This window comes from Callithrix jacchus, chromosome 7 (genome assembly GCF_049354715.1).
Source record: "Callithrix jacchus isolate 240 chromosome 7, calJac240_pri, whole genome shotgun sequence".
NCBI lineage: Eukaryota > Metazoa > Chordata > Mammalia > Primates > Cebidae > Callithrix > Callithrix jacchus.
Genome location: NC_133508.1, coordinates 73,051,193 through 73,071,786, shown reverse-complemented (window position 1 = coordinate 73,071,786; position 20,594 = coordinate 73,051,193). Strand labels below are relative to the sequence as shown.

At 45.9% G+C, this 20,594-nt stretch overlaps 1 pseudogene across 1 annotated transcript; it reads left to right on the top strand.

Moving 5' to 3' along the window:
• The first annotated feature begins 19,327 nt into the window (after positions 1–19,327).
• LOC100390276 (succinate dehydrogenase [ubiquinone] iron-sulfur subunit, mitochondrial pseudogene) lies at positions 19,328–20,287 on the top strand (annotated as a pseudogene). The gene has a single exon (XR_013520457.1). The product of XR_013520457.1 is annotated as a succinate dehydrogenase [ubiquinone] iron-sulfur subunit, mitochondrial pseudogene (transcript).
• Positions 20,288–20,594: the final 307 nt, after the last annotated feature.

Sequence of the window (20,594 nt, the reverse complement as noted above, 5' to 3'; positions counted from 1 at the left end):
GATGTGTGGCAACTTCTGGAACCTTACTGCAAAGAAGGCTGGGGCTGGCCTTTTGCACCCCTTCTGCATCCTATCCTCCAAGCTGTTTCTGGAGCTGGCTGCCATCCGCAACCACAGGAAAAGAGCCACACCCTGGAGATGAAAACAGTAAGCCAGAAGAAGCCTGTGCACAGGAGCACTGCAGAGCCCCTCTCCAGCCCTAGGCTGCCCTGACTGGGCTTCTACATGACACAGAAAAAAGCTTTCCTTTTTGTTTAAGCCCCCAAGCAAATACACTTTCCCAGTAGCCATGAAGATGGAAACAGCAGCCCCAGACAGGCATTCCAGCTGGTGACGGTCAATGCCAGTCGGGAACCCACATGCCAAAGGGCGACTCTCTCACACCGCAGGAGCCCCTGCACATGCTTTCTGAACCCCGGAAGGACAGCCTGGGCATTGTAGGCAAGCAATCCACCCCAACCCATGGGCTTGACACTCACAAATGAGTAATGTAAGTAGTCGTCCTCTGCAGCTCACTGCCTCAATGACTTTCTCACATGGGCCTCTGCCTTTAGAAGTCAGGTTTTGGCTGGGTGCAGTGATTCACACCTATAATCCCAGCCCTTTGGGAGGTTGAGGGCAGGAGGATCGCTTGAAACCAGGAGTTCAAGACCAGCCTGGGCAACATAAGGAGACCCGTCTACACACACACACACACACGCAAACACACACAGATAACTTATCCATAAGTTATTGGGATACAGGTGGTATTTGGTTACATGAGTAAGTGGATCTGTGAGAACCTGGTGTACCCATCACCCGAACAGTATACACTGCACGATATCTGTAGTTTTTTATTCCTTCACCCACCTCCCACTTTTCCGCCCAAGTCCCTAAAGCCCATTGCATCCTTCTTATGCCTATGTGTCCTCATGTCCTCATAGCTTAGCTCCCACATATCAGTGAGGACATATAATGTTTGGTTTTCCATTCCTTTTTAAAAATTAGCCACCCATGGTGGCATTTGTCTATGATCCCAGCTAGGGAGGCTGAGACAGGAGGATCGTTTGAGCCCAGGAGGTTGAGGCTGCAGTGATCTGTGATTGAGCCACTGCATTCCAGCCTGGGCAACAGAGCAAGACCCTGTCTTAAAAAGAAAAAAAAAAAAAAAGAGGAAGTCAGGCTTCTTCCCATTTGTGCTTGACATTCTCTGCCATCTGGGAACAGAAAAACTGAGGCGGAACTTGCTGGAGTTCTGTTCCTCTTTAGATGGTCGAAGTCATCTTGTGCGCTCATAAGGTCAAAGGATGGTATTTGGGGGCATCTCCATCGTTCCCACCACCCTTGGCACAGTTTCTCATTAGTGATTTTGTCTGCTCCAATGCCCGCAGTGACATGGCAGTGTGCCAAGGGAGAGCCCTGAGGCTTCTGGCTGGGCCCCGTCCCCCCTTTTGATCCGCACACTCAGAACAGAGGAGAGCCTAAGGGGCCTGGCAGCTCTGAGTAGCTGCTGTCTGACCACTCCTGAAACTCTCCCTCTTTTTCTCTTTCTTTTTTTTTGAGATGGAGTTTCTCTTGTTGCCCAGGCTGGAGTGCAGTGGCACAGTCTTGGCTCGTGTCAATCTCTGCCTCCCGGGTTCAAGCCATTCTCCTGCCTCAGCCTCCTGACTAGCTGAGATTACAGGCATATGCTATGACACCAGGCTAATTTTTGTATTTTTAGTAGAGATGGGGTTTCACCATATTGGCCAGGCTGGTCTCAAACTCCTGACCTCAGGTGATCCACCCACCTCAGCCTCCCAAAATGCAGGGATTACAGGTGTGAGCTACTGTGCCTGGCCAACTCTTACTCTTTCAAGAGCCCATTCACCCTGGGGATTCTGTGAGTGGCCTGTGAACAAGTGCAGCAGGACAGAGCAGTGGCACCCCCATTCCCAAGCCTACACTGACATGCTTGACAGCCCAGGAGTTTGCTGGACCTAAGCACTTTCAGTTCCAGGATGCCCATCAAGTGAGTGGAACCATCACCCTTCCGTGTCATGAGACCTCACCCACCATCCTTCTAGTCCTCACTTGAGTGGAATCCACACTCTCTGTGTGTGTCAAGTCCCTGCGACTTAAACTCTGGCCTCCTCGAGGACAGCCTGGCAGACTTGCCAGGCTCTCATACCCTAAGGGTTTCAGCGGCTACTAGGCAGGGGGGCTGGAGGGGAGGGTCTCTGTATCCATCACAGGTGCCACAGTTGGGCTGTTAGGGCACCTGAGGATCCCAAGGACCGTCCAAATGATCATGAATGTGCACATCTTGCCACCACTCCTTATCCTGCCCATCAGCGTCCCCTGCATGGAACCATCCTCCTTGCTTCCTTCAAGCTGGGCCTTTGATCACTAGAAGACAGGGGCAGGACACAGGGATGGCATTATTCATGCTGTGCTGCTGGCAGGGAATCAACCAACTAGAATAATGTCTGGGAGAGAGTAGAGACATGCAAACACTCCACTGGCACTAGTTTGTGGCAGGAAGTGCTAGCCACCAAGTGGCTCGTGGGGCTTTATGTGAGGTGTGTCGGCCTATTGGCCTCATAAACCTACCCAGGAATCTGTTAAATGGGAAGCCGTGAAAAGCGAATTATAAACTTCCCTGTTGAGGTGGTGAGATGGTTTGGCTATGTCCCCGCTGAAATCTCATCTTGAATTGTAGCTCCCATAATTCCCAAGTGTTATGGGATGGACCCGGTGGGAGATAATTGAATCCTGGAGATGGTTTCCCCCATACTGTTCTCATGGTAGTAAGTCTCATGAGATCTGATGACTTTATAAGGGAAACCCCCTTCGCTTGATTCTTTCTCTCTTTGCCTGCTGCCATGTAAGATGTGCCTTTTGCCTTCCACCATGATTGTGAAGCTTCCCCAGCTGAGTGGGACAGTGAGTCCATTAAGCCTCTTTTTTTTTTTTTTTTTTTTTTGATAAATTACCCAGTTTTGGGTATGTCTTTATCAGCAGTGTGAAAATGCACTAGTACAGGTGGTCCTCCTAAGAAGGGTGATCTCACTTCTGGCTGAGAGGGGAAGTTTTGTTACATTAATCCATAGTTGGTGTCTTCATGAAGACACCGCTGCACCAAGACCTTCCTCAGAGAAATTCCTCCTCCTGACTGCCCTCTGCCTACAGACAGGTGTTTGTGGGGAATATCGAGGTTATTTTCTTTTATCCCCTTCAATTCTTAGTCTGTTGCTTGTCTTTTAACTTTGGTTGTGGTGTTATTTGTCTTATTGAAGATTTTTATTTTTATGAGGTCAAACCTGGAAGTACTTTCTTTTATGGCTTCTGAGTTTGTGCCTTGCTTAAAAGGCCTTCTCCATCCCAAGAAGACATTTTTCAAGACAAATCACTCCTGTCCAGGGCAGACAGGCTACCGAGATGCTGCAGGGGGCTGTCCCGGGACATTCTGGAGGTTGATGGAACGTCTCAGGGGCCTAGAAATAATGACAGTGATTGTAGCAAAATGTGCATTCTTCTTTTCAAAAAGCTTTTTATTATGGAAAATTCCAGACAGCAGGGTAGTGGAGAACTCTGAACTCCTATGTAATCCCTGCCCCCACAATTCTCTGGGCAGGTGAAGTCCTCCTCATGTTACACACCCTGCCCACACTCCCCCTCACAGTCTTTCTGCAATGCAGTGGGTCACACTGGCCTTCCTGCTCAGATCCACTCTGACACCCAGCTCTTTTTCTTCTCTCCTGTGTCCTGCCTGAGAGCACCCAATCTCTGCCTTAGTAAGGACCTCTCTGATGGTTTCGTTCCCCACATGTCACCTGTTGGAAAAATTCTGCCTACTCGGCACCGGGCATAGGCCCAAAGGGACTTCTGATCCCATTCTCAACTTCTCACAGTCATTCCACCACCCCCCACCACTCCCACCCTGCCACACTGCCAGTCAGAGAAGGGTCCCATGACGGCCTTCCTGGTTTCCCTGGATCCGCATCCACTATCAGACCATGAAGAGCTTGCAGCCATTGGAAAGTATGGGGCATGGGAGTGAGCCCCTCCACTGGGCACTGGCGATAGGGTAGGGACTGTTGAAGCAGGAGCAGAAGGACATAGGCCCCACCCTCTCTGTCAGCTCTCAACTCGCCCTTCCCAATACAGTAATCTTTCTAAATGAACCCCTTCCAAATGGGGTGCACAGTCTTCCACTGCAGTGCTCAGCAGGTTTGAAGGGCACCTACGCTGGGCCACACACTCGAGGGACAGGGGCCACACCCCAAATTGCCCCTGAAGCAAATCACCTGCCCCATCACCTACAGCTTCTCTATTCCCTCTGAGCCCAGCGTGGACCACACCCCTCTGTTCTACTCCCCAACGTCCTCTCCCACCTCTGAAACCACTTGTACCAGAAACCTTCCTTCGGAAATCCAGCTTTGCTTAGCTGCCTGTCTCCTCCAAATGCCCTGGGCACTTAGGGACTCAGCCTATGGTGTCTGCTGCCAGCTCCCTCCAGAGACTGCCTGGGTCACCAGTGAGACTGCAAGTGACCAGGGCAGTGGCTGCTTTCTACCTTTCCACGTACCTGTCCCCCCAACTCCATTCCCTCCACCGTCACCCCCACGTATCTTGGCCACATCGGTGCAACCATAGCAAAATAAAAACCAAACCCAAGGCCAGATGAGGAGTGACTCCGACTCTCCATTATCCACCCCTTACAAGAAAGAGTGGCCCAGCCAGGAATTCCAGGTGGGCTACAGAGTACAGGCTTGGAGGGGCAACTCAATCCAAATGCCCACTCCCACACCCTGTCTAGCAGGAGCTCTGAACTTTCTCTCGGCCTCTCCTAGCTCTCCCAAGAGGTCAGCACCTGTGACCCCTGATTCCTCCCCTTTTGTGCCCAGAAATAGTTCTTGCCTAAGTCACCTGCTCCTCACCAAAGGCTTTCTCTTTGTCTTTATTCTCCTTTGCTTCTCTTCAGAATTCTAAGAACTTATCTTACAAATGTGCTGAGGCCCAGAGGGGGCTGTAAGTAGTTACTCGTTCCCTGGTACATTCGCTAGATGGCTGGGGCTCCACCAGACACTTGCGCACAAGCCCTAAGTGAGTGAAAGGCCGAGCTAGGATTTGCACACAGGCAGTCTGGCTCCAGAGCTCTGGCTCTCAACAATATCCTACATGGCTTCTACTGACCAACCTGTTGTCATAATTTTGAAACCCATGTATGCTTCATCTTTTTCTCAAAGGGACATGAAATGGCATTACAACAGGAAAGATTAATTCATTCAATGGATTCTTATTACTCAAGAGAAAAAATAGCAATCTTAAGGGTTGCCGTAGATGCTGTGATTAATCTGGAAATTTGGATTTGAGTTTCCCGGCAACCAAGGCAAAAACTGAAACACTCTTACTATCAGAAAAGAGGAAGGAGATCAGTTCCTCCACAGGGACAAATATTTCCAGGAACAAATTCTGAAAGCGGCTTATCACATGGTGCCTCATGTGTGACATACATGATGTGACATCATAAAATCTTCTAAATCTGCTAAACCATTTGACAACAAGAACAGATGGAGGATTTTCAGTATAAGTAAAGGGTAGGCACTGTGTCAGGCAAGCTTGGTGACAACAGATTCAGGGACCCCAGCACATGGACTGCCTGTTGGCTAGAGCTCAGAAAAGCTAGAATTTTCTCTACATGTTTCAGCTCTTGGCTAGATTTTATCTTTTGAGAATAGACAACTGTAGTTGGTTTTCTAACAGCCTTCAAAGTACTGCCGGGGACGGGTGGGGACTGCAGAGCCCCCAGGCTATAGAAACTAGAGCTGCCCCAAGAAGGGTGGTTCTGTTTGGGAAGGTGAGAGGTCATGGACACATTTACCTATCAGATCTCTATTAAGGCTCCCTTTGTGCCAGGTGTCGCACTAAGTGGAGTGGAGACTCGTGAAATAAATAACACAGGATTCCAGCCAGGCGCGTGGCTCACACCTGTAATCCCAGCACATTGGGAGGCCGAGATGGGTGGATCACCTGAGGTCAGGAGTTCGAGACCAGCCTGGCCAACATGGTGAAACCCTGTCTCTCCTAAAAATACAAAAATTAGCGAGGGGTGGTGGTGCATGCCTGTAGTCCTGGCTACTTGGGAGGCTGAAGTCACTTGAACCCAGGAGGCGGAGGTTATAGTAAACCCAGACTGTGCCATTGCACTCCAGCCTAGGTGACAAGAGTGAAACTCCATCTCAAAAATAAAAATTAAAAAATTTAAAATAACACAGGATTTCTAACCTCAAATGATCCAATCCTTAACAGGAAAAAAAAACATATTTTTAGAGCAGTAACTATGTGTCAGGCTGAGTGCTTTGCATCTAGTATCTCATTTTTTTTTCTTTTTTGATACAGCCTGTCGCCCAGGCGACAGTGCGGTGGTACAACCTCAGCTCACTGCAACCTCCACCTCCCAGGCTCAAGCAATTCTCATGCCTCAGGCTCGTGAATAGCTGGGACTATAGAGGTGCACCACCACACCTGGCTAATTTTTGTGTTTTTAGTAGAGATGGGGTTTCGACACGTTGGCCAGGCTGGGTCCCACTCCTGAGCTCAAACAATCTGCCTGCCTCGGCCTCCCAAACTGCTGGAATTACAGGAGTCAGCCATGGTGCCTGGCCCCATTTAATATTTCTAACAATCCTATACAATAAGCACTATTATTGCTACCCACAACACAGCAGCAGACAGCAAACAGAGCCACTCTGAAAGACAGCATCTCCAACTTAGGCACTCAAGATTGCCAGAGAATATACAGTTATCCCTTGGTATCATGGGGAATTGGTTCCAGATACCAAAATCTGTGGATATTCAAGTCCTTATGTTAAGTGACATAGTGGGCTGGGCATGGTGGCTCATGCCTGTAATCCTAGCATTTTGGGAGCCCGAGGTGAAAGGATGATTGAGCTCAGGGGTTCAAGACCAGCCTGGACAACATTGTGAGACCCACCCAAAAAAGTAATTAATAATTAGCTGGGTGTGGTGGTGTGCATCTGTGTCCCTGTAGTCTCAGCTACTTGGGAGGCTGAGGTGGGAGGCTCACTTGAGCCTGGGAGGTAGAGGCTGCAGTGAACAACTGGATTGTGCCACCGCACTCCAGCCTGGGTGACAGAGTGAGAGTCTGTCTCAAAACAAAACACCATAATATTTCCATATAACCTACACACATCCTCTCGTATAGTTTATCTCTAGGTTACTTATAAGCCTAATACAATTCGTACACGTCACTTTGTTCTGATGGATTCAAAATAGTACTTGGCACACAGCAAATTCAAGTTTTGCTTTTGGAAACTTAGTGGGATTTTTTTTCCAAGTATTTTCCATCCTCGGTGGGTTAAAGCCAAGATGCGGAACTCACAGATACAGACGACCAACTATCTATATAAATCCATTATTTTTTAAATCACCAAACACATAAGAGGCAATTGTTAGCAGAAATAACATACAATAGATTTAGATCCCTAAGGATAACAAAAATTGCAATTATTATAATTACAGTAAATGAAATAACTAAAAAAATGAAATCACAAAAGTGATCAAATCACAAGAGATTCTTTTCTAACTAGATCTGGAAGAGAACAGCATAGAACCTTTAGAAATGAAATAACTTGTTGAAACCAAAAATTCAACAAATGGGTTAAACAGCATATTAGACACAATTGATGAGACAGAGTAAGCTGGAAGATTAATCTGAAGACATCACACAATTTTCAGCACAGAGACAAGCAAATGGAAAATATGAAAGAGAGGTTAAAAGCAATAGCAGACAGAATGAAAGTCCCAGAAAGAGGATAGACAAAGAAAGAGAGAGAGGCAATATTCAAAGAGATAATGGCTGAAAATTTTCCAGAACTGATGAAAGGCATGACTTCACAGACAATGGGAGCGTAATATCCATCCAACAACGTAAATAAAAGGAAGTCCACAGCTAATCACAGTGTGGTGAAACTGTGTAACACCAAAGATAGAGATCTTAAAAGCAGCCACATAGAAACTACATACCACCCACAGAGGAAGGATAATTAGATGACAGCACACCTCTCAAACGCAACCATGAAAGCCAGAAGATAAGGACAAGCTTCAAAGTTCTGGGAGAAAATAACTGTCAACCTAGAATTGTGAACTTAGCAAAGCCATCTTCCAAAGCTGACAGTGAAATGGAAACATCTGGATTTATTTCAAAGAAAAGCAAAAAGCATTTACCAAAAACAAATCTTTTCTAAAGGAATCACTGAAAAATGTGCTGCAAAAAAAAAGGGAAATTACCCCAGAAGGAAGGATGGACATGTACAAAAGAATAGTAAGCAAAGAAACTGATAAGCAGATAAGTCTATACAAATGTTATGTAAAATAATGACAAGAGGCGGGAACCAAAAGGAAAGAACTCAAAAACTTCACCAAAAAGAGAGTATGTAAACCTGTAGGGGAAGATCACAGTCAAAGGGTTTGAAGGTCCTTCTATTATTTGGGAAGGGGGTTGAGATACTAATAACCTGAGACTTCTTTAGGCATGCAGGATAGAATTTCAAAAGCCATCAATAGAATCTATCTATTTCAATAGAAATATAGATGCAATCCATCTACTTCAATAGAAATATACAAGAAGGATATATAAATTTCAAATCAATAAAGGAGGTAGAAAAGGACAGAATAAGAAAATAAACAAACTCAATAAATACAAAGGAAGGAAGAACAAGTAGGAGGAGAAAGAATGGGTGGGGGTGGGGAGTAGGATGTGAAAGATTACAAAAATAACTCAAGATGTATCAATAATCACAATAAAATTTAAAAGTCTCCATGCTCTATTTAAAATGCATATTGTTAGATGATTGGATTTTTTAAAATCCAACTCTGTGCTGCATATGGTGGCATCTCTAAAACACTAAAACATAGGGAGATAGATCAAAAGACCACACAAACACTAATCAAAAGAGAGCTGGAAGCCGAAAGCAGACGCTTACACTTGTAATCCCAGCACTTTGAGAGGACGAGGTAGGAGAATTTCTTGAGGTCAGGAGTTTGAGGCCAGCCTGGGCAACATAGCAAGAACCTCACCTCTACAATTAAAAAAAAATTAGCAGGCATGGTGGTGTGTGTCTATAGTTCCACCTACTCAGGATGCACAGATGGGAGGATTATTTGAGCCCAGGAGTTTGAGGCTGCAGTAAACCATGATCACACCACTGCACTCCAGTCTGGGTGGCAGAGCAACCGAGATCCTGTCTCTAAAAAAAAAAAAAAAAAAAAAAAATTAAGAAGTTTAAAAAAAAGAGAGACCTGGGGATCTACACTAAAATCAGAAGAAAAATATACTTTAAGATCCAAAGCATCTAAAAAGGGATCGAAAAGTCAGCTTTTTCTGGAAAACACAACAATTCTTAATCTACATGTAAAGTAGCCTCAAAAATTAGAAATCAGCAGTTGATGAGGCAGCAGGGGAAAATGCAAAACCCACTCTCATGGAGACATATTTGAGTACGCCCCTCTCCATAATTGGCAGGTCAAGCAGAAGGAAAATTAGTCAAACAGGATTTGAGTAATATTTAACAAGCAAGGTGGAATAGAAGTTTATGGAATGCTGCATCTAATAATACCTAGAGACCAAACTTCTCAAGCACACATTTTTTTAATTGTTTTTTCTTAGAGACAGAGTCTTATTACGTCACTCAGGCTGGAATACAGTGGCACAATCCTAGATCACCGTAACCTTGAATTCTTGGCCTCAAGCAATCCTCCCACCTCAGCCTCTCAAGTGGCTGGGACTGCAGGCACACACCACCATGCCCAGCTAATTTTTTTTTTTTTTTTTTTTTTTTTAGAGACAGAGTCTCACTATTTTTTTTGTTGTTTTCTTTTTGTTTTTTGTTTGAGACGGGCTCTCCCTCTGTTGCCCAGGCTGGAGTGCAATGGTGTGATCTCAGCTCACTGCAACCTCCACCTCCTGGGTTCCAGCAATTCTCCTTCCTTAGCCTCCCAAGTAGCTGGAATTACAGGCGCAGGCTGCCACGCCAGGCTCATTTTCATATTTTTAGTAGAGACGGGGTTTCACAATGTTGGCCAGGCTGGTCTCGAACTCCTGACCTCCTGATTCGCCCACCTCAGCCTCCCAAAGTGCTGGGATTACAGGCACAAGCGCTCTGCCAGGGTCTCACTATGTTGCCCAGGCCGGTCTCAAACTCCTGGCCTCATGGGATTCTCCAGCCTCATTCCCAAAATGCTGAGATTATAAAAATTATTTTAATTGACCATGTACTAGGTTATAAAACAAGACTCAATTCCAAAGAATTATCATCACACATATCATGTTCTCTGACTGTACTGCATTTAAATTAGAACTCAGTGAGAAACAGATAAATTTAAAATTCACATACATTTGGAAAGTTTAAAGCTTTCTTCTGAGTAATTCGTAAGTCAAAGAAGATATATTTTTAAAACACTTAGAACAGAATGATAATGAAAATAGTGCTTACCGAAACTGAGATAGACCCAAACCAGCACTTCTAATAAAATGTAGAGCCTTGAAAGTTTAGCCCAAAAATTAATAAATGAAGCCCCAACTTAAGGGTTTATAAAAAGAACCAAAAAATAAGTCCAAAGGGAGTAATAATAAAGCTAAAAAGAAAAATTAATTACATCGAAGCAAAGACACAGTAAAAAAAAAGGTACACACAACAGTCAAAAATTGGTTTCTTAAAAAGACTCATAAAAGACAGACCTCTGATAAGATTGATGAAAAATAAAAGAGAGAAGTCACCAAAAACTCTTATTAAAAAATTTTGAGGCAACATATTTACAGATCCAGAAGATATTAGAAAGAAAGAAAGTAAAATACTATGATCAGCTATGTCAAGGAACACATCATTCCAATTTAAAAAACCCTTACAGAGAACAGAAACGGGCAGAGCACTTCCCAGCTCATTCCATGAGGACAGTGTAATCTAGATTCCAAAATCTAACAAGGAGAATATGAGAAAGGAAAATTACAGGCCAACTTCACTCAATAGCTTAGACACAAAAGTCTTAAACTAGGTAATAACAACTTGAATCTACCAGTGGATAAAAATGGGCCGGGCGCGATGGCTCAAGCCTGTAATCCCAGCACTTTGGGAGGCCGAGGCGGTTGGATCATGAGGTCAAGAGCTCAAGAACATCTTGGTCAACATGGTGAGACCCCGTCTCTCCTAAAAATACAAAAAAATTAGCTGGGCATGGTGGCGCGTGCCTGTAATCCTAGCTACTCGGGGAGCCTGAGGCAGGAGAATTGCCTGAACCCAGGAGGCGGAGGTTGCAGTGAGCCGAGATCGCGCCATTGCACTCCAGCCTGGGTCACAAAAGCAAAACTCTGTCTCAAAAAAAAAAAAAAAAAAAAAGACAATATTTTATGGCTAAGTTGGGTGTATCCTGGAGCCACAGGGAAGTTTCAGTATTATGAATCTATAAATGTACTTATCACATTAACAGGCTACATGAGAAACACTACCTTATTTTTTCTTTTTAAAACTTTTTTACATTTTTATTGTAAATTGACAACTTATAATTGTATATATTTATAGAGTACAAATTGATGTTATAGTTTACAAATACAATGCGCAATAGTGAAATCAAGTTAATGAACATATCCATCACCTCAAATACGATCATTTCTTGTAGCAAGAACATCAAAAATTTACTCTCTTAGCAATTTTGAAATGTTCAATATATTATTCTTAACTGTCATTTCAATAGATGCACAAGTGTTTTATATATAATTTAAAATTCATAATTTTAAAAAAACTGGAAAACTAAGAATAGAAGGAAAAAAATTTCTTTTTGAGACAATGTCTCACTCTGCTGCCCAGCTGGAATACAGTGGCGTGATCATGGCTCAGTGCAGTCCCCGTCTCCTGAGCTCAAGCAATCCTCTTGCCTCAGCTCCAGAGTGGGGGCTGGGACTACAGGCACACACCACCACACCCAGTTAATTTTTTTTATTTTTAGTAGAGATGAGGCCTTGCTATATTTCCACACTGGTCTTGAACTCCTAAACTCAAGCTATCCTCCCCACTCAGCCTCCCAAAATGCTAGGATTACAGAAATGAGCCACCAAGCCCAGCCTGAAAATGTTATTCTTAATGGGAAACATTATTCCCTTTAAAATAATAAAAAGGCAAAGATGCTCACTACTGCTGCTTCCCTTCAAAGCCAGACCAGTAGTTCTAGCCAATGCAGTGAGACCAAAAATAAAATGAAATAAAACATATAAAGGTTGGAGGGGAAAAAATGTGCACCATTCATGGATTCTATGTTTATTTACCTAGAAAAAAACCAAAATCAGGCCGGGCGTGATGGCTGATGCCTGTAATCCTAGCACTTTGAGAGGCTGAGGCGGGTGGATCATCTGAGGTCAGGAGTTCAAGACCAGCCTGGCCAACATGGTGAAACCCCATCTCTACTAAAAATACAAAAATTAGCCCAGCATGGTGACAGGCACCTGTAATCCCAGCTACTTGGGCAGCTGAGGCAGGAGAATTGCTTGAACCTGGGAGGCAGAGGTTGCTGTGAGCCAAGATTGTGCCATTGCACTCTAGCCTGGGCAACAGAGCATGACTCCATCAAAAAAAAAAAAAAAGAAGAGAAAACCCCAAAATCTACAAATAATGTGTTAGAATAAGAGATTTAACAAAGTTGCTAGATTTTAAAAACAATGCATAAGAGGGAAGGAGAAAGATACCTTTAGTTAAAGCAATTTATATTTAAAAGACATGTTCTGAAAATACGTATCATCTACAATTTCAACAAAAAATAAGGAAGCCAGGAATAAAGCTAACAAAAGATATGTAAGACCTGGATGGAAGGAATTATAAACCTTAGAGACACAGCTAGGTGCAATGGCTCACGCCTGTAATCCCAGCCCTTCGGGAGGACAGGAGGGTGGATCGCTTGAGCTCTGGAGTTGGACACCAGCCTGGGCAGCATAGCAAAATCTCATCTCTAAGCTGCAGTGAGCTATGATTATGCCACCACACTCCAGCCTGGGCGACAGACTGTCTCAAAAAGAAAAAAAAGAAAAAGAATTAAAGGCTATAAATAATAACGTTTAAAAATTCTTCATGAATAAAGAGAATCAATTTAGAGTGATTTCCTCTAAATTGATCTATAAAATCAATGCAACTCCAATCAAAATCACAACAGAATTTGTGTGGATCCTGACAAGCTAATTATAAAATACCTTAGGAGAACAAAGGCACAAGAATAGGCAAAACTGGAGAGAAAAACAAGGTGGGCTAGCATGCCCTAGCAGATATCAAGACATAAATATAATGTAATTGAGATAGAATGATATTGACACAGGGATGATTAAGTAGACCAATGGAATAGAATGAAGAGCCTCAAAAGGAGCCACAAGTGTGTGAAAATGGTACATGACACAAAGGTGGCACTGCAGATCACTGGGGAAAGGAAGAGCTATTCAATAAATCACTAGTTCAATATCCACACAGAAAACATAAAATCGACTCCTTTCCCCAAATCCTAAGTGCTGTCTATTCCAGGTGGATTCAAAACTTAAACAGGAAAGACAAAACTTTTAAGCTCATAGAAGAAAATACAGAAGAGTGTCTTTATGGCCTCAGAACAGGAGAGGCTTTCTTCAACAAGATAAAAAGTACCAGCCATAAAGAAAATATTCGTAAACTCAATACATTAAAACTAAGAAAATTTCTCTATCAAGACATAATAAAGAAAATGAAAAGACAAGCCACCACTGGGAGAAGTTACCTGCAACGTACACAGCTGACAGCTCAGCTGAAAATGTGAGCAAAAGACATGAACAAGGGCGTGTCTCAGAAGTGGAACACAAAAGACCAACCAGCACAGGAAAAGAAGATGAACTTCGTTAATAATCACGAAAATGCAAATTAAGACAATACGAGATACAATTTAACACCCACTAAGTTGGAAACATGAAGAAGGACCATGCCCCTCCCCAGCCATACCACGGCAGGCCAGGCCCAGAGATAAGGCCCTCCTGGCCAGAAGGCCACAAGCAGGGGATAAGAGGGAGGGGAAGTCTTCCCTTCTGCCCACTTAAAGCTAGAATTCTGTTTCCTTCCCCAGAGGCAGGCCCCAAGAGAGCATCTGGGCAGCCATCCCAGCCTCTCTGCAGCCTGGGGAGAGAGCCTGGGGTGTTTTGCCCACCAGCATTCAGTATCAATTATGTCCTAATTAATTCATTTCTTATTTGGGGCACAAATCCAAGGCAGAAAATCCTGCTCAGCTGAGCACCAGGCAAGAGATTCAGCTGCCACGTGTTGGAAGACACTCCTCCAGACCTCTCAGTGGGTAACTGAAGAGCCACAAGGGCCCCAAAGGCCTGAAAACCCAGGTCCAACATCCAAGCTGTACAGCAACCTTTCACCGACATCTCCTCCACGCCAAGCCCCATGCTGCGTCTTGAGGTTACGGATCCATCCCAGACTTCACAGAGCATCTGGGAGCCCAGGTAAGCAACACCTAATGCAGCCTGGGAAATTGGGAAGGCTTCACAGAAGAGGTGACATGCCAGCTGCATTTTGAGGGATGAAAGAGATTTCTTCAGACATAGAAATAAGGGAAGGGCATTTCCAAGCAGAGGGAAACTACGGGAAAAAGCCTGGAGCCTTGAAAAAGGCAGCACATGATTAGATGGTGACGGTAGGTAGAATGGTTGAAGCGTCAGGCTCATGAAGAGGAAGAGGGCCAGGCGCAGTGGCTCAGGCCTGTAATCCCAGCACTTTGGGAGGCCAAGGCGAGTGAATCACCTGAGGTCAGGAGTTCAAGACCAGCCTGGCCAATATGGTGAAACCCTGTATCTACTAAAAATACAAAATTTAACCAGACATGGTAATGGACACATGTAATCTCAGCAACTTGAGGCAAGAGAATCGCTTGAACTGGGGAGGCAGAGGTTGCAATGAGCTGAGATTGAGCCACTGCACTCCAGCCTGGGTGCTGCATCAAGACTCCATCTCAAAAAAAAAAAAAAAAAGAAGCTGGGCACGGTGGCTCAGGCCTGTACTCCCAGCACTTTGGGAGGCCGAGGCGGGCAGATCACAAGGTCAGGAGTTCAAGACCAGCCTGACCAACATGTTAAAACCCCGTCTCTAGTAAAAATACAAAAATTAGTGTGGTGGTGTGCACCTCTAACTCCAGCTACTTGGGAGGCTGAAGCAGAAGAATTGCTTGAACCCGGGAGGTGGAGGTTGCAGCGAGCCGAGACCACACCACTGCACTCCAGCCCGGGCTACATAGTAAGACTCCACCTCAAAAAAAAAAAAAAAAAGGAAGATGAGATTGGGAAAGGGAGTATCAAGAGATTATGTTGGATCTACCCAGATAATCCAAGACAATCTCCTCATCCCAACATCCTTAACCTTAATCACATTTTCAAAGTTCTTTTGACATGTAAGGTGACATATTCATAGGTTCCAGGGATTAGGACCTGGACCAAAAAGAGAGAGAGAGATGAGGGTCCAGGGTGAAGAGGGATTCAGGGTCTGGTTTTGAAGGGCCTCAAAGGACGTGAGGAAGACTTAGAACTTTATCCCATGGACAGTGAGGAACCAATGGATTGATGGTTTTTTGTTGTTTTGTTTGTTTGTTTTTGAGACGGAGTTTTGCTCTTATCACCCAGGCTGCAGTGCAGTGGCACAGTCTCAGCTCACTGGAACCTCCGCCTCCCAGGTTCAAGCGATTCTCCTGCCTCAGCCTCCCGAGTAGCTGAGATTACAGGCGCCCACCACCACGCTCAGCTAATTTTTGTATTTTTAATAGAGACGGGATTTCACCATGTTGGCCAGGCTGGTCTCAAACTCCTGACTTCAGGTGATCTGCCCACCTTGGCCTCCCAAAGTGCTGGGATTAGAGTCGTGACCCACAGCACACAGCCAGTTTTCAGCTGGGTGGTGACATACTGGGATTTGCAACTGGGAAGAAGCGCTCCTGCTAAGTATAGCAAGGGTGGTATCCCAAGAATGCAGGCAGGGGGGCCAGGAGGAAGCCTAGATGTCATGCAAGGAGATGACAATGGTGGCCTGGCTTCCTGCGGGGGCCATAAGGTGGGAGAGAAGGGGCAGAACCCACGGGAAGGAGCAACAGACCAGATGTTAGGGGTAAGTGGCAGGGAGGTGTTCAGGAGCAGTTTAAGTTTCTGGATCCACCAGGACAGAAAAGCAAGTTTTCAGGAGAAAACACAGAGGAGCTCAGCTGGGAGGTGTGTTTAGTTTGGGGTATGTGTGGAGCTTCCAGGGGAGTTAGGGGTCTGAGAGGCAGAACTATGAGGTACTGCTCAGGGTCATGCAGCATCAATGTCATCTGTGGGTCTAGAATGCAGGCCTTCCCTCCCCACCGCAGCCATTCCCAGGCCTGGGCCACCTTCTACCTCTGTTATGGCACCCATTCCAGCCTCCATGTCTTGGTTCTCGCTGTTCCCATGCCCAGCATACCTCTATCCTCCATATAAGTACCACCCACCCCTCCAGTTCCCACCTCAACCCAGGGGTGAGAGCAAAGGTCTGAGGTCAGAGGTGGATGGGGCCTGAAAGAGGGATGGCGAGTGTGGCAGAAAATGCAGAGGCCTGATTGAGAGCACAGCTCGGCCTCAAAATGGCTGTGTGACATGGGCAGGTCACCTTCCCTTTCTGGACCTTAGTTTCTCAACCTTTTAGAGGTGAATAAGGAAAGATCCTTGAACTTGTGGATCTGTAAAGAGCCATAAGGTAAAACACAATCAGGACACTAAAGGCACATCACAGGACACACTACAAATGAGGGGAAAGCTTATGAAAAAAACTTCGTGGCTGGGTGAGGTGGCTCATGCCTACTTTGGGAGACTAAGGCTGGTGGGTTGCCTGAGGTCAGGAGTTCGAGACCAGCCTGGCCAACATGGTGAAACCCCATCTCTACTAAAAATACAAAAATTAGCCAGGTGTGGTAGCATGAACCTGTAATCCCAGCCACTTGGGAGGCTGAGACAAGAGAATTGCTCGAGCCTGGGAGGAGGCAGTTGCAGTGAGCTGAGACTGCACCATTGCACTCCAGCCTGGGAAAGAAGAGCAAAACTTCATCTCAAAAAAAGAAAAAAGACTTAGTGGCATTTTCTCTGAACCTTGAAGAATGAGTCAAGTTTCAACAAGTTAAGGTGGAGGCAAGGGAGGGCACTCAAGGCAGAGGGGACAGCCTGAGCAAAGGCCAGGAGGCAGAAGGTTCAGGCTGGGCTCAGGGAAGAAGGAGTGTCCAGTATCTCTCTAAGTCAACAGCTCAAGGGCTTTTGTAAGCGGGCTGCCCAAGCGGGGCAACCTCCAGTAAACACCTGTTTGCACAATCGGGGTCACACACAGGGGCACGTTTGCACAATGACCTGTTTGCACAATCTTAGCAGCCTGTTGTATTCCAGCCAACCCCGGCCCTGGCAGCTGAGCACCACAGCCTCCACCTCTGGACACTCACCCCAGCTCACCCACCTGGCCCCCACCCCAGACCCTCTGGCTGACAAGAATAGGGCTCCCTCACCAGGACTCCCTTAGTGGGGGTTTCCAACTCAGACAGACCCTGTCTGATGGAGGAGGGGCGGGAGACAGGACAGCTGGAGGAGGAAGTATCCACACAACAGACACTGGGTGTGGGTGGAGGGGATGACTCCGTGTCTGTCTCCTGCTTCTCAATGCACCATAGTAAACCCGTATTAAGCATTTACTGTGCCTGGCTCTGTTCCACAAGCCTTATGATCACTGATTTCTCTCAAGAATCCTATGAAGCCAATACTGTTAGCCCCATTTTACAGATGACAAAACCAAGGCTCAAGGAGATTAAACACTTGTTCAAAGTCACACAGGTAGCAAGTGGCAAAGCCAAGCAGCCTGACTCCTCAGCTCATCCTCTTAACCTCAGTACACGCTAAAGAAAGCTCTTCCTTAAATCTAACTTTCATTTCCTTAAATCTACTTTTATTTCAGCTGCTGCAGCTCCATTTCCTGGTGTGGGTCCTCAACAGAGAATGGAGCACAAAGGAGATCAGTAGAACCTCACTCCTAAATATTGAATGATCCAGAGGGGAGAAAAAAGGGAAAGCAACTTTAATGAACACCTACTATACACCATTACCATGCTAGGCATTGAATTTCTCATAGTTCATTTAATTATCACAAAACCCCAGGGAGGAGTTATTCTCGCCATGACAGATTAGGAAACAAGGCTTGGAGAAGGTAAACACCATCTCCAAGGTTCTTCAGCCCAACAGATATGCAATGAGTATCCTCTGTGTATCCAGCACTGTACTGAGGCTGGAGAGGCAGAGGTAAGAATGTGGTTTCTGCCCTTAGAGAGTTCACAGTCTACTGTGGAGGCAGGCAGCCAATAGCCCACTGCAGTATTACAAAGATGAATGAGGAGGGCCCCTGATTCAGCTTCACTAAGGTGTGGAAACCCAGAGGGATGCTGAGCTCAGGCTGGATGTTTGAACTGGGTCAGGAACAGAACTCAGCCCAGGGGGAGGTGACAGGCACTCGGCAGAGGAAAGGGTTGTTCCAGAGCCTGGGGCAGGCAGGGAAACCCTAGTGAATCTGGAATGACTGGAGCATGACAGCTGCATCTGGGGAAGCACGGGCCGGTGAGGCAGGAGAGGGAGACCAGGGTGCTCCAGGAGCACATTCTCTGAACGATGAACAAAAGACCCATTCTCCTGGCCGGGCGCAGTGGCTCATGCCTGTAATCCTAACACTTTGGGAGGCCAAGGAAGGCACATCACTTGAGGCCAGGAGTTCAAGACCAGCCTGACTAACATGGCAAACCCCCATCTCTACAAAAAATACAAAAATTAGCCGAGCGTGGTGGCACGCACCTGTAATCCCAGCTACTTGGGAGGCTGAGGCAGAAGAATCACTTGAACCCAGGAGGCAGAGGTGGCAGTGAGCCAAGATTGCACCACTGCACTCCAGCCTGGGTGGCAGAGTGAGACTTCATCTCAAAAACAACAACAGCAAAACTTGACTGGAAGGCCAGGTGTGGTGGCTCACACCTGTCAAACCAGCACTTTGGAAGGCTGAGGTGAGCGGATCACTTGAGGTCCAGAGTTCAAGGCCAGCCTGGCCAACATGGTGAAACCCCTTCTCTGCTAAAAATACAAAAATTAGCCAGGCATGGTGGCACGCCCTTGTAGTTCCAGCTAATTGGGAGGCTGAAGCATGAGAATCACTTGAACCTGGGAGGCAGAGGTTGCAGTGAGCCAAGATCACGCCATTACACTCCAGCCTGGGTGACAGAGTGAGACTCTGTCTCAAAAAAAAAAAAAGGGTCAGGAGCCAAGATGGTGGCGGTGGTCGCACTGTCTTTGAGGCGCTGGTTCTCAGCCACAACCGTTGGTGGAGCCTGCCTGCAGGCCTGCCGAGGAGCCCAGACAGCTGCAGCCCCAACTCCCCATATCAAGAAATTTGCCATCTATCGATGGGACCCAGACAAGGCTGGAGACAAACCTCATTTGCAGACTTATGAAGTTGACCTTAATAAATGTGGCCCCATGGTACTGGATGCCTTAATCAAGATTAAGAATGAAATTGACTCTACTTTGACCTTCCGAAGATCATGCAGAGAAGGCATCTGTGGCTCTTGTGCAATGAACATCCATGGAGGCAACACTCTAGCCTGCACCCGAAGGATTGATACCAACCTCAATAAAGTCTCAAAAATCTACCCTCTTCTGCATATGTATGTGATAAAGGATCTTGTTCCCGATTTGAGCAACTTCTATGCACAGCACAAATCCATTGAATCTTATTTAAAGAAGAAGGATGAATCTCAGGGAGGCAAGCAGCAGTATCTGCAGTCCATAGAAGACTGTGAGAAACTGGATGGGCTCTATGAGTGCATTCTCTGTGCCTGTTGTAGCACCGGCTGCCCCAGCTACTGGTGGAACGGAGACAAATATCTGGGGCCTGCAGTTCTTATGCAGGCCTGTGCTGGATGATTGACTCCAAAGACGACTTCACAGAGGAGCACCTGGCCAAGCTGCAGGACCCGTTCTCTCTGTACCGCTGCCACCATCATGAACTGCACAAGGACCTGTCCCAAGGGTCTGAATCCAGGGAAGACTATTGCAGAAATCAAGAAAATGATGGCAACCTATAAGGAGAAAAAGGCTTCAGCTTAACTGTTTCCATGCTAAGTATGACCTGTACCCAGCTCAGAGCTGAACGTAATTTATATCTAATTTGAGTTCTTTAAAGATCTTGGTTTTCCATGAATACAGCATGTATAATAAAAATAAAAAGAACTGACTGGACATGGGAATGTGGAGAAGGGGTTGTAAGGAATGACTCTGGAGTCCCTGAGCTGTGTGACTAGGGAGAGGAGGGGATGGTGGTTAATTCACCATGATGAGGTACGCGGGGATCGGAGACAGGTTTGGTGAAGGGGGTGAAGAGTCATCCAGTTGATCATTCTTCAACAAACACGTATGGAGGCCTTACTGTGTGACAGGCAGTGTTACAGACACTGGAGATAAAGTTTGGAAGAAAACAGACCAAAACTGTTGTCCTCATGGAACTTCTAGTGGGAATTGAAAAGCAATATGGGGG